The sequence below is a fragment of the Pongo pygmaeus genome, chromosome 10 (genome assembly GCF_028885625.2).
Source record: "Pongo pygmaeus isolate AG05252 chromosome 10, NHGRI_mPonPyg2-v2.0_pri, whole genome shotgun sequence".
Taxonomy (NCBI): Eukaryota; Metazoa; Chordata; class Mammalia; order Primates; family Hominidae; genus Pongo; species Pongo pygmaeus.
In genome coordinates, this window is record NC_072383.2 from 24,621,268 (window position 1) to 24,636,551 (window position 15,284).

The following is a 15,284-nucleotide window of genomic DNA, read 5'->3' on the forward strand; positions in this document are numbered from 1 at the left end:
TAGCCTATACTATCTAGGTTTGTATAAGTACATGCTATGATGTTTATGCAACAATGAAATCACCCAATGACAGGACATATCCCCGTCATTAAGTGATGTGTGACTATACATACCTATAAATATGTCCATACAAATAATATAAACGAATATGTCTTTGTATGGGTGGGAAGTTTCTCTGCCATTTTTGAGCTATTTTTTTTTTGCATAAAAGAGAAGCAGAGAAAAATAACCTTACAAAATGAAATACAATTTTTTCCATCCTGAAACTTTATTTGAACTATCAATTAAACAATATAACAAAACTGGACAATATTTGTATAGGCTGTGCCTTTCATTTCAGGATCGACTTGATTTTTCAGCAGCTTATGTAAGGGAGGTCACTCACTTAAAGATGTATTCACAGTAAACAAACTCATGGAGGTAATGCATAAAACAGACTGCCAATTAATTAATTTATACCTGACCTAAATATCGCTGAGTTTTCTACAGTACACCTTTCCTAATTTCAAGATATCTAAAAAACCCAATTTCACAATCAGAACCAGGGCAAAAAGAGGTAAATGGTGAATACTTTATTCAAAGCACAGTAAGGGCTGGGAAGTAAGGCATGGTTCACTATAGATAATATCTTTCCAGTGATCAAAGGCTCATATTTCCTAAATTCAGTATATTTCACCTAGACTGACAGGTTAAATAAGAACAAATCTTACTTTTAAATTTCATAGTCATTTTGTATAGATAACATTGTTTCATATTTCTTAGGTACAATCTTATTCTACTCATACTGCATTATCTTCCAATGATCCAAACCATTGACCTTTGATAAAGTATTTATTCTTCTAAAAGAAGTAGAGCATTAATTACAAGCCAAGTATTGTGCTTGGTGCTAAGGATGATTAAGCTATAATCCTTACCCTCATGGGATTCAGGATCATACAAAGGAAGACAAGTAGAATGAAGTATTATAAGGGTGCTTTGATACTATTCAAGGAGTATGTGTTTGTGCAGTGGGTTGACATATGATGTAATAGCAAATTCTATTTAGAATTCTATACAGAAATGACGGTTTAGATGGATATTATATTACTAGTGGTGCTAAAAAAGAGAGAAAAGTGAAATGAACAGGGCAGAAGCAACCCAGAAAGGTCCAGTGTCACAAACATAGGCAAGAAGAATTGAAATAGCATGATACCTGAGAAAGTGATTTCATTTGAAGTATACATTTCTGGAACTGGGAGAAAGGCAGAAGTATTAATTAGGCTAGTGAGGTAGGTGGGGCTAGATTGCAGAATGCCATGGTAAGGAAATTAGACTTCATTTGTTACACACTTGTATCTTTATATTTTCATTCTTCTTGAATTCACTCACAAAGTTCTACAGATGTCTTACACTCAACCTTGTTTCTTTCTCCAAAATTCAGATAAAATCCAACCTTTTATTCATTCATACCTATGTGTCCTTGCACAGACTGTTTCCATTTTCCTTCAAAAACCTTCTAAATGTCACATCTTCTGGAACCCTTTTCCTTATTCTCCTATTTCTCCCCAGGTTATGTTACAAAGTTTCTTCCTTACCTCCATATTATTCTTTGAATAGCACTTAGCCTACAGTATTTTAATTGTTGGCTTACTTGTTTGTTTTCCCCATTATATTGTACTGTGTGTTAACTGCTGTTCTTTTTTTATTCTACCAAAGTGTCCAGCATATTAGAGGTGCTCAAAAGGTTTACTGAAGAATCCTCTATAGAAGTTGTTTGGACATCTTTCTAAAAGTAATTCTAGAAACCTCATCTGTGAATAACAGTCACTACATGATTTTTAAAAATTTACATAAACAACATATTGCTTTGTTTCAAGCAAAATGCAATGTCTCTTCCTTGGAACAGATCAGCAACATGTCTCTTTCCCAAGGAAAACATTCTCATCTCTCCTTACCCAGTAGACGATAACTCATTTATGACAAGTTATATTTTATTAACTATCTACTCTAAGTGGATCTTGTTTTTTAAAGCAGGACTCAAATATATTTTGAAAAAATATTTTTTAAAAAATCTTATTTCTTTTTGTCTTATTAAATTCTCAATGTCTTATTTTATGTGCTCAAATTCTAAAAAAAATATAGTTATACAAAGGTTCAAAAGTTCACCTTAACAATAGCTAGAAAGCATATTACTGCAGTTAAAAAAAAAATCCTTATACAGACACATTCTCTTAGATTGTGTTGTATTAGTTAAGTATGATTTTGCAAAGATTGAAACGGTGAAAACGATATTACAAACTATGATAACTAGGGTTCAATTCATATTAAGATTTAGTTATTATAATGCAAACATTAATCAGGTGTACATTTGTTAAGAGCCCATTAGGGGCCAGCTATTTAAAATTCAATAGATAGAAGACATGTTTCTAATGTGGTCCATCCTATGGAATTGATATCTCCTTCACTTATTTTGTCGTAACTCCATAAATTATAGTCCTAGATAGAACAGATCAGAATTCTAGTTCAGTGCAACTTAATGAATGCTAATAGAAAAAGATAAGCAAAATCAAAACAAACACAAATTACCTGGAGGTTCTCTTCAAATGGGACCAGAATCATCATTTTTTAGATAAACGACAGTGCTATTTGCATGAAAACTGGCACTAAAAATTCCATCATTTGACCCAAAATTCTTGTCTTGCCCTGTATTCATGTAGGGTTGACCTGAATATTGAGCTCCCACTGACTTAAAATGAAACTTTGATCCTCAGAAGAGTTGCATAGAGAAGTATAGAAAACACAAATCTGTACCTATTTAAAGACATTCCTGTTGCTGTCACAATGCTTCTTAAAACATACTTCACAACAGTATTTTTTTTCTTATGTTATTTTAAGTGCTACTGGAAATACCATAAGAGAAGAATTTTTGTAGTATTTCATCCTTTCTATTTCTGGTCTCAATTTATTTTTCTCCTATTTATGAAATATCTACACTGCCAAAAGTCATCAAAATTGTAAAGCAAATCATTACAGCTCAAATTATATAATAAAGTACAAAAAAATAAGATTCCTTGGTTCTTTAAAGGTCCAATTTAAATGAAAGTCTCCCACAGAAACCCAATGCTGGCAATTGGCCTTGCAAAGCACTACAACAGAGCTTTAAGAAAATGTAATTTGTGGTTTCGTAAAAATGTGAGGTTATTAGACTTTTTTGGTATTGGCAAAAAATTTGAGAGAAAATACATTTTTATCTATTTGAGTATACATTTTTTCTTTCATATTATTCTGATAAGACCCGAAAAAGGAAAATTCTCTCAATTTTCTATAAATTTAGAAGTCTGGATCCTCATCTTTTTAAAAACCAAAATGATAAACCATATTTCTTAAACTGTTGGGTTCTGAAAAAGTCACCCAATGGAATCAGCTAGTTCACATTTGAAAATGCAACTGCTAAAAGCTGTGGGATATTGCAATTTAAGTCCTGCAGCTCACAAGGCGAAGCGTGTAATTCTAAGAAGCATCAAAAGATACTATGTACAAGGAGATTCAAGACTAGAAAAGGAGCACGTTCTTCCCATTACAACCTGGTATATGACTTGGGTTTAGAGAAATTCCTACCTATTCTTGATATTTAGAAACTTTTATTTTTTGAGCAGCGGTCTGATAATCAGTTTCTTAGCAATATTCAATAATTCTGAACCATTGAGAGTGCACGTTTCAAATTTAATATTGATAAGCTGAAGATTTCAATGAGCAAAATTCTTATTTCAGTATAGACAAAATTTCAAATACATATTCAATTTAAATAAGAGATATAAAATTACTCTGGGCTGGGCACAGTGGCTCATGCCTATAATCCCAGCACTTTGGGAAGCTGAGGCGTGTGGATCACCTGAGGTCAGGAGTTGGAGACCAGCCTGACCAACATGGTGAAACTCTATCTCTACTAAAAATACAAAAATTAGCTGGGTGTGGCGGCAGGCACCTGTAGTCCCAGCTACTCAGAAGGATGAGACAGGAGAATTGCTTGAACCTGGGAGGCAGAGGTTGCAGTGAGCCGAGATCGCGCCACTGCACTCCAGCCTGGGTGATAGAGTTGTTAGACTCTGTCTCAAAAAAAAAAAAAAAAAAAAAAAAAAATTACTGTTTCCTTAAAAAAATAGTTTTTCTAAATTTCAAATAGGTAGTCCATGTTTCTTATGTTCTCCAAATTTACAATACATAAGACAAGGAATATGTGCTTACAAATTCCCCTGATCGTATTACACAGACTCTAAACAATTCAGTTAATGTAAATTATACCACTGCATCTGTTGAAGACCTTTTCTCCCACATTTAATACTAATCAAGTCATACAATTTCTGGTCTTTGTTTTAAAAACCATAATTAAGAATGACTGGGCTCTTCAGCTGATTGTTAGCAGTAATGAGAAACCATATGAATAATGATGGAGAACCTCATTTTCTTATAATATTTTGGATAGGCTCTGGATTAAAATAATCTCTATTGCTCCTTACATTAGTTTTGTGCAATTAATGCCACTACCATATTGTATGTACATCAGTGAATGTGAAAACAGGTAAAACTAAAAAGAATCTCATTTTATGAAATATAATGCAATAAAACTGATGTATTAGATCTTTGTATATAAACTCATCAATCTCACTAATATAAATTGAATATTAAGTGCTTTAAGAAAGTACATGTTTAAATAAATGATATAATTTTTTGTTACCAAGAAAATAACATTATTTAAATAAATTTTATAAAAGTTTTACAGAAGTTTTTGGTGTTTTTCTTTGTTAAGTCGGTGGCGTTGCATGTTTATATGACAGGAGGTGTGACTTTTAAAAAGCATATACTAACTGGAAAGAGGTAGAGAAGAAGGAAGAGAAAAAAGGAGAAAGAGAGAGAGAGAAGTGGGATTTAAAAATATATGAAAGCAAAAACCACACTAATCAGAAATTTGGGTGTTTTTTCTTATGTGACTTGTTTATCTACTTAAAAGACATTAAGTAAAACAAGAGCTCCAAAACTCTTATGAACACTAGTATGTAGAAATTATAGTTTTTTAAGCTGACTATTTTAAAATGAATACTCATGTAATAGTGTTAGTGTCAAAATATCATCTAAAAAGTTGACTTTGTAATTTGCTTCACATAAGTGGTGACAGGTACTATCAATTGTATGTGTTTTCCTATATTGCCAGTGAAAACCCGCTGATGAAATGAATCTGGAAAAAAAAAAATAACAAACAGGAAATATTCCGTGTTGAATCCACACTCCTGGTCCGTACTTGCTGCCCTTCTTAAACTATATCTGATTGTCTCTATCTACATTCTTCTTCATATCCCTCACTTTATACACTGTGCTACATGAGCACACATATCTATCTACACTGTTGACCACTATCCTCAGGTCCCAGGACTCCAACACATCACAGGCAATTAACAAATATTTGTGGAATTATGTCTCTCCAACAGCAACATCCAGGATATGTCATTAGGGCTCAAATTCCAGTATGTTTCTAAGGAAGTGCTGTGGAAGCGCTTAAAGTATTAATTAATTAATTAATTGGCACAGGAGATCAAAAAATTCCTTTGGTACAAAGACATAATACCTAAGAGAGGAAGACAATGAGTACATAATAACAATAGCTTGATAAGTAGTGTGACAGATAGAAAATATATCATTTATCTTTAAAAATGAATATATTTAGAATATAATTCAAAGTCCTGAACATGAAAAAATCCTATAGGAGCTGGTCTTTCTCATTTCCCAACCTGACTCCTTATCATTCTCCTTCATGTTCACTGCACTTTAGCTACCCCAGCCTTTTCTCTGAACCTTGAATTCACTAATCTCATTCACATATTAGAGTCTTTGCAATTACTTTCCCTCCTGTTTAGAATAACCACCTTTCCTTACACCTTTACAGGTGTCCTCCTTTTCACGATTTCAGAGAGGGCTTCCCTTAAAGCTCTCTCCCAAGAAGATTCCCTTTCTTGTCCCCAGCACACTATCTTTGACCATTGTTTTATTTTCTTCGTATCACTTACCATGCACAAAATTATCCATTTGTTTAATTGCTCATAGTTTGCTTCTCCCCATTACAATTGTGAAATTGTAAGAGTACTACTGTTTTGTTTACAGCTGTAGTTCTACTGGCTTGAACTAAACTTGATACATGATAGAAATAATATTTGTTGAATCAGTGAATGGTAGATGTAAACACAGGGTGCTACAGAACACTAAAAAGGGACCATCCTTTTAAGAATGAAAAAAGAGCAGAGCTAGGAAATACAAATCAACTCTGTAAGATATTGTTTGGGATCCTGATTAAACCGCACATGAAATCAGAAGAACTTCTTAAAAAAAAAATTGTGGGCCGGACACAGTGGCTCACGCCTGTAATCCCAGCACTTTGGGAGGCCGAGTCGGGCGGATCATGAGGTCAGAAGATCGAGACCATCCTGGCTAACACGGTGAAACCCCGTCTCTACTAAAAATACAAAAAAAATTAGCTGGGCGTGGTGGTGCCTGTTGTCCCAGCTACTTGAGAGGCTGAGGCAGGAGAATGGCGCGAACGCAGGAGGCGGAGCTTGCAGTGAGCCCAGATTGTGCCACTGCACTCCAGCCTGGGCCACAGAGTGACACTCTTTCTCAAAAAAAAAAAAAAAAAAAAAAAAAAAAATTGTGACCGAATGTACTTCCATTTTCTATCACTTGCAACTCAAAGAGAACTGACTTATGTAATTATTATTCAGTGAAACCACAAGAAAAAGTCTTGGAAAAGATGCTTTCAGTTCTCTTTAAATAAGAACATTGTGATATTAAGGCTTATTCTGAAATACTACCTGTTGGGCACAATGTACGCTATTCCGGTTATGAGCACACTAAAAGCCTAGGCCTCACCACTAAGCAATATATCCTTGTAACACAACTGTACTTGTACTCCTAAATCCATAAAAATGAAGAAAATAACAAAAAGGACTTATTCTGAATAAGACAATGCTGTCTCATTAACTGGTGGACTCCTTGACATTGTGAGACTCTAGGCAGAAGCAAAGTGACCTTGAGACTGGGTTATTGTGTCTTGGACTGAATACCTTCTGGGCTTCCAACTTAAGCTTCCATACCTCTATAAATAAAATGTCTTATACATTTTATCATACAAATACAACTTTTGAGTACTTCGGGTTTTTAAGTTATCTTCAGTTTAGAATATTACATGTCTATTTTCCAACCCTCACGTCTACCTCTGTTTAGTCAGTATATTGTTTTCTTTCTGCTCTCCGTTTTGTAATGTTGAAATAATATACTATTAGTATTCTTCATTTTCTCTAGTGGAAAATCTAGATAAAATCTATTGAATAATTTTGCATATATACTATTTTCCATCAACCTAAATAAGACGTCAGTAATTGTTGTCATTTTACAAACAAATTTATACTTTGAGGCATCTCTGTAAGAGAGACTGCTAAAATTCTTCTTCTTTTATGAATAAGTAAGAACGTGTAAGCAACATATATTTAATTCAGAGAGGGAACCAACTCTGACATTAAGAATAGTCCTCCCTAGTTTCACGTATCAAGTCTCAAACCAAACAGTTCCAGTACAGGTGACGGCTAAAGTGATAAAAAGGAGTTGATTATCGACAGCTCCAAAGGAGGCAATAATCAATAATTTAGCATAAAAAATAAAAGATTTCAACTGTTTTAAAGTACGCTTTAGGAAGTCAAAATTATAAATGATTCCCCCCCAAAAAAGAGTAACTACAGAAACGTACTTTTGCTTTCTCAGTCTCTGACACAATAATGACTTAGCATTTTCAGCTATGATATTCATTGAGGTTTTATCAGATACTCCTATATCCAGACATCCTTTCTTATTGTTCTGTTTTTATTTCCCTAAACGACTTAGGTTTTAACTACCTGCTGTTTTTGATTACAATGTTTCAAACACACAGATTTTTAGATGGTGAAATCTACTTTGGGTTGCACCTACTTTACACTGCAAGTTTGCCTTAAAAAATCTGATTCTGTGGATCTTCCTGAGTCTGCACATGCTCCACATCCTCTTCTTTCCCCATGGTGTGCATTATTAAAAAGCTTTGACATGGCTCACCACGCTGTGTGCATGAGATGTTTCTGTTAAAACAAAATCAGTATACTGGGATACACAGCCCAGGCTGGTAAAATTCAAAGGACATTACCTAAATCATTCTGCATATTTTGCTTTTTTCATTTAACGCTGAGTTTACAACTAGCCTCTTTTATAATTTTTATTGTTTTTATGGTAAAAATGTGACCAACCCTCAACTTTCTGCGTCATAAGAATATTTCACCTAATGATCTATTTGGACATTTAATACCACAGAGCTCAGAAAAGCCTCTGTTTAAGTACCTAGCTGTTTGAGATTTCCATCAACTGAATAAAGATGAAAAGGAGAGGAGGAGACTCATCACAGGGGTTCTGTTGATAACATTTCATTTAACTTATTTCCATGTAGCAACACAGAACCACAAAAAGAAAACTATTTTATTTAAAATGACAGGGCGACTATGTTATATCCACTGTAAATATGTCCCACCCAGGAAGTGATGATAATGATAATGGACTGCATTTGCAGTTTAACTCTATGGGGTGATTCTTCTTAGATGAATTCACCTCTTGAGTATATGACACATCCATCTTACATCTCAAAGGCTAACAAAATAGTTATTTCACAGATACTGAAATAAAGGAGAGAAAGGGGTTTTCAATAGCTACTTAACAAAGAATACAGAGCAATTTATTAGGGAGATTCTAGCATTTAAGTCAAATGCCAGATACTGTTAAGACTAGAAAATGGTCAATTTAAATGCGGTTATAATTAGCTGAGGCTAATACCCCTTTCTGTCCTGAACTTGTGGGAGAAATGGAATCTACAAAAGTACCAGGCCCAACAGTTTCAGGATGGATCAGTGATTTGATGCTGATATATAGCGATAAATGGCGGCTCCTCTTTTATTAATACTATTTCAGCACTGTGAATTACTTAGAAATACTGCATTCACAGAGCAGTTTTAGCCCTGTGTAGTAAGTCACGATTTGAGATTTTGACCTGAAAAGCTCTCAGAGTAAATCAAATAGTAGTATTCTAAAACTTTAACATATTGGAAATAACACCTCTAGAAACTACCACTCAAAATTTCTCATGGTCAGATGAAATGTGAAATCTATTAAATGAGGTTATGGTTATATTGAGCAGTGCTTTTTGAACTTTTCACCATGGAAATATTCCTGTGGAGGCGTTAGCATTTCCTAGTCCATTTCAAACTCATGAAGTCTCTTTGTTGTCTTGTGCTTTATCTTTTTTTTTTTTTTTTTTTTTTTTTGAGACGGAGTCTCGCTCTGTCGCCCAGGCTGGAGCGCAGTGGCACAATCTCGGCTCACTGCAAGCTCCGCCTCCCGGGTTCACGCCATTCTCCTGCCTCAGCCTCCCGAGTAGCTGGGACTACAGGTGCCCGCCACCACGCCCAGCTAATTTTTTGTATTTTTTAGTAGAGACGGAGTTTCACCGTGTTAGCCAGGAAGGTTTGGATCTCCTGACCTCGTGATCCACCCGCCTCAGCCTCCCAAAGTGCTGGGATTACAGGCATGAGCCACCGCACCCGGCCACTCTTGTGCTTTATCTTTAACATTTTTCTCACGATAGTAAAAATAATGTTTTATACTTTGTGTTAGTGGTAGGTAGACTTTGTTGTGATTATGCTGTATGTGCGGTTTGTTTTCTGCCTTTTTCCCCACTTGGCATTATAAAACGTTGTCTCAAATTACCAAAAATGCTTTCATTTCCCAAATCGCCTGTGAGAACTAATCCTCAATCAAGATGAATTTTGATTATCCTCTGATTTCTCGTACTGCTAGCATATTGCTAAGTAATCTGGTGTGTATGTGTACCACAAATTGTGACTCATAGTATTAAACTACAAAATTCTACCCTACAGATTAGTGTGTATTGATATAACGTTTACTTGATAGCATGAAACTGTGATTGGTACCATTTCAGCAAAAAAATACGTTCCCTAATAGGAGTCATCGGCACTGCTGATATTACCAACAGAAACACATGGCACCACATCGGGCAAAATCTTTACTATGCCTTTGAAAGAGGATCACATAACAATAAAGTTCCAGTTTTTGCTTCTGAATTTGAAGCAATATTATAAGGATAGTGCAGCTCAAAGAATCTGATTGTGTCTGGTCAGCTGCTTAGGGCCATTTCCGGCTTGTCGGAGAAACGTTTCTTTTCCTTGTCATACTCCCAGGTGCTACTGCTGAGCAAATGGGAACATCACTGTCAGAAGTATTCGAAAAGAACAAAAAATTGATTCGGACAATCTGTGTGCTCTTGCCATTGATAGAAACACAACTGTGACTTGGGGTATGACTAGGGTCATGGCAAGGTTAAAAGAAAAGCACCCAGGAATTCTCTCTTGTCATCAGCTTTTAAAACTGACTGTTCTTGGCTGCTGCAGGCAATATGTAAGTTTCCATCAAACACCAAGGGAGGTTTAATAGTATTTACAAGTTGCTCTTAGGATTTTCCCAAGAGGTAGCTACTTTTACAATGGCAGAACACTTACAATGTGAAGTTTGGATGTTTAGCACACCTATAACATTTGAGGACTTCTTGATAACATAGAACTATAAGCCTATTCATAACTAACAATTATAAGAGCTGTGTGTGAAACTGAGTCTAAATACTCTTCCTCCTAAAGTAACTGTTTTAAGCCTGATATTGATTCCATTAAATTTAAAAGAAATAATTTATTCTTAGAAAACAAATGTATCAAAAGATCAATTACTATAACAAAGCAAAGGTCACCTAGTCTCTTAAAAGACTACAAGAAAGTATGTGGAAATTCATTTAAATAAATATGTGGTACAAAAATGAAAGTTGCTGAATACATTGCATATTGGTTCATTCTGTGGCAGAAAGTTAAACTACAAGCAAATAATTAAAACATTTGTTAAGGCTATAAGCAGACTCAAAGCAACGTTATTGTATATGTGATTCAAACGTCAGTACTGCTTAACAATACCTCAATTAAATAATTTTCTTTAATGTGAGAAGGTAGAATTATTTTTATAATTTTCATTAAACAGGATCTCTTGTCATAAAAGTTCAAGGTTTTACACTTTCACTCAGACTTATTTGCCAACATTTAGCCATAAACATAGCTGTTAGGACACACAAGAGCTAGAATAATATCTGTGAAGAGCTAAACATATTCGCTTTTGTGGGTCAATGAAAAAAATAGTCCCAGAGTAAGATCCAAAAGGGAACAAATTAAATAATTGCTAAAGAGACAAGTGTACAAGTATTTAGAAAAATTTTATTGTAACAGCTGAGAAATTTTTAAAATCTGTCAATGCTCTTAATTCTGTATCATCCAGTCTTTGGTAAGATAGACCATGGTGGGGGGAAATTATATATATATATATATATATATATATATATATATATATATATATATATATATATATATATATATATTTGGCTTGGGACTAGTAAAACCAAGGCATTGAGAAAAGAAAAAGTAACTCATGACAATATGTCAGGCATTAATGCAAACAGTTCACAAACAGTAAGTTCAAGGACCTGTAACTCAACAAGCAGCAATATGCACGTTCTTGAATGCAGATTTTGAACAGACCAGATTTCTTTTTGTGTTTTCACATTTACAGAACACAATTCCAGTGTGCCGTTTTCAGAGGTTCACTGTGAGTCCTCTAAAGGTTTATCATTTAATATTATAAATAATTATGTTCCTGGGCGGCAGTTCAAAGCTCAGTACAGCACTCGTATAACACCACAGGCAGGTCAGGTGACCTTTCTCCAATTCTCCTCTCTCTGGTGCTGAGGACAGACAAAGTGATATGTCTGTCATACGCCATTACCATTAGAACAGAATCTTGTTCTTTTATTACAACTGAACTCCGCCAGATTTCTCAGCAGGAATGCTAAGTGAAATCAATGTCTTGGATTTCCAGGCTGAGCTTGGAGGTCACAGCCACTCTATCATTTCTCAGCATTATCCTTTCTCTCTCGCGCACACACTCCCCAAGCCTCCAACTGGCACACAGCAGATTGAAAACAGCATGCATCAGAGGACTCATGCTGCACAATTTTACAGTCTTTTGGAGCCCCCTCCTTTCGATTCCCCCCTTCCATTTTTTGCTAATTGCAAATAAGTTTTGTTTGTGTCCTTCTCTAGAGTTCTGAGTCAAAGGCAAAGGCATACCCAGAAAGAAAGGCAGGCAATACAACTCAGAGAAGATGGTTAATTTTTGACAGCTATCAATAAGATCATTATCCTCACATCATCACCTGGATGTGACTTATGATTCCATTGTTCCAAACAGCAAATACACTTTTAACTTAAACCATCAATTTGGTTAATGACAGGTAGGTATGTAGATAACACAAAACTCTTTAATAAAATAACTCTATTTTATGGTAACATAGACATGAACATTTGCCAATAAAACACACAGAAAATACCCCCAAGACATTCATAATTGATTGCCTAAAAACATAAATATGATAGTAAATGATGGCTATTATACATGAATAAAATAGCTTTGAGAAGTCAAAATGTTTATTATGCTATGTATAAATGTCAATTCCAGGCTACAAGAAAGTAAATTCATGTATTGTAATGGGTCCTCTTTATTTACTATAGGTTGTATGTTTTTGGCCATGTTCTTCATTAAAATGACAACAGTATTACTTATTGGTGTGGCTATTTTTAACCCACTACATTTTACTGCTGAGCTAAAACACAAACACACTGAAGAAATCTTTTCTGACAGTAAGAGTGGTTGTGGACAGTATGCTAGAGGGCACTGAGCAAAGAAAGGGCATATTTTTATTAAATTGTTGTTACTTGAAAAGAGGCACTTTATTCTTAGTTAAACCTTTGTGTATTTTACAATAATTGTGGATGGAAAGAAGTACAACACCCACTATAAACCACATAAAGTTTTCTTAAACTTTATATGATAGAAAATTCATAAAGGCTCACTTTCAAAAAGTCATAGAATTTCAAAGAAGAACTATATTTTTAAATAATGTATAATCACGGCTATAGAAACACAATCTACTTTTCCACTTGTATTAAATAAACAGAGGTATATAACACCACAGGATGTGGCAGATTTCTGACACTACCGAAATAATCATTCTCTTTTGCACAAAGTCTATAAGGTTCTATGAATGTATAGAACTATATAGTTCATAAAGCAATTTCCTAATCTTAGCAAAGCAAACTTTCAGTTACTTTAGCATTTTCCATGGTTACCTAAAAAAAAATCATTGTAGCAACTGCTCAATAAACATTTGAATGGATAAATGAGTGAATGGACAAATGAGTAGATGCATAAATGGATGAGGCTGACTGATCAAAAGCTTCATGATGATTTGTATAAGTAATCTGGTGAGAAGGTATCAATGATAAAAAGTGATTGAAGGTGTAAGAAAAAAAATCCATCAGCCATTTAAAAGTGAGCTACATATCCTAAAATCATAAAGCAAAATGTCCTGAGGTAAAGCCTCATTATGAAACGTGATGTGAAATCACATCAATAAATCAAGGGAAAAAACAGAGAATAATACCTCACAGATGTATCTGCGTGTGACAATGACTATGCTGCTACAGCTATTTATTTTATCCAAAGTACATTTTTCTTTACAGGTAATACATGAAAACCGCTGGTCCACAGAAACACTAAAATTATCACTACTTTAAAATTAAATGTATTTAATAAATGTTAAAATTATTACCAAGTTTTAAAAACTTACATGCTGTTGTGATTATAAAGAAAAGCAGACCAGGCCTTAGATATACATTAAGCACAGAAGATGCACGGTCCATTAAACAACTGAAATAGATCTTAAAAGTGGCGTATGTATACTCCTACTGTCAATGTATTGTGTACAATAATTTTCATTAAATATTTCTACCTATTGTTGAAAAAGCATGGTCTAAGGTCCTTGTCCAGGTTAAGTTATATTCCCCAAAATATTTGTCTTTTAATAATATGGAAAAGGACTGGGGAATTCTAGGAAGATGGAGGCTGGAGTGCCCTTTTCCAAATGATTGACTGATCCCTTCTCCTTACTGATTTACTCTCTGGAGTACACAATAACTCTGAAAGACATCCTGACAGAGCCACCAGGGTACTACAGAAAGATTTTTTGAGGATTCTTGGATTTGTCTCTTTTAATATTTTCTAATCCTTTTCTCTGTGTATTTCAACGATTGTGACTATTCTTACCCTGTTTTGTTTTAGACATGTCAACATGGCATTCATGGGATGGAGAACAGAAGCAATTTTCTACATAATTCAGCAAAAAGATATATATATATTATATATATTATATATATATATTTTGCTGGTAAACTCACTGTGTCAGCTTTCTATTTAACATTTTCTAATAGAGTCAAATTATTTGTGGTTGTTTCCCTGAGTAATCTCAAGGAATATTGCTTTATGATCACTCTTCTTACTTCTTGCATGGAAAGCTTAATATATTCATACAATATCATTTAAGCAAGATCTTAATACAAATACAAATTTAAAATCAATTTTTCTCTCCTTTTAGGCCAAGAAACACACATTATTTGACTTTTCCCTGGTCCTTTTCCATGTGTTCTAATGTTTTCTTAGCTTAGAAACCAAAACTACTTCTAAATTGCCTTACTTCTAACACTACTATTACCTTCATTTCCTTACATGATAATCTCATTGGGTGGGTGATTTATCTAAAATTATATCTACACTGTACCACATTATAACAGTCACTGATATTTTTAAAACACCTTCTGTAGGTCCTAATTCTACTTGTATTTTAAGGTCTGTTTCAGTTGTCCCTTCTCTGGCAAACTCCTGCTGGGATCTCTGACTGAAGATGATCTCCGCCTCCCAATATAACTTCCAATGTATTTTATCTGTAACTTTTTATAAACTTTATTTTGTATCATAGAATATGGCTATTTGGCTATTTTTATAAATATCTACATAATCAGACTGTAAGCTCCTTGGGTACAAGATACCCATCTGATAATCTCTTTTATCACTCACATTTTCTACTATAGTTATTGATACATGCATATTGAATCAATGAATAAATGAATGATTAAATGTATGCAGATAAGTTTACATGCACACCTGTTGCCCTTACTTGATTCTTACCTCCTTGTACACCCAGAGTTTAAGCTAGCTGCTGGCATATAATAGACATTTAATAAATA

The 15,284-nt window shown here is 34.3% G+C and overlaps 1 protein-coding gene across 20 annotated transcripts in view; it reads right to left on the reverse strand.

Moving 5' to 3' along the window:
- SOX5 (SRY-box transcription factor 5) overlaps positions 1-15,284 on the reverse strand; it is a 1,038,078-nt gene that overhangs the window by 59,381 nt on the left and 963,413 nt on the right. The gene's annotated exons all lie outside the window — the stretch shown is intronic.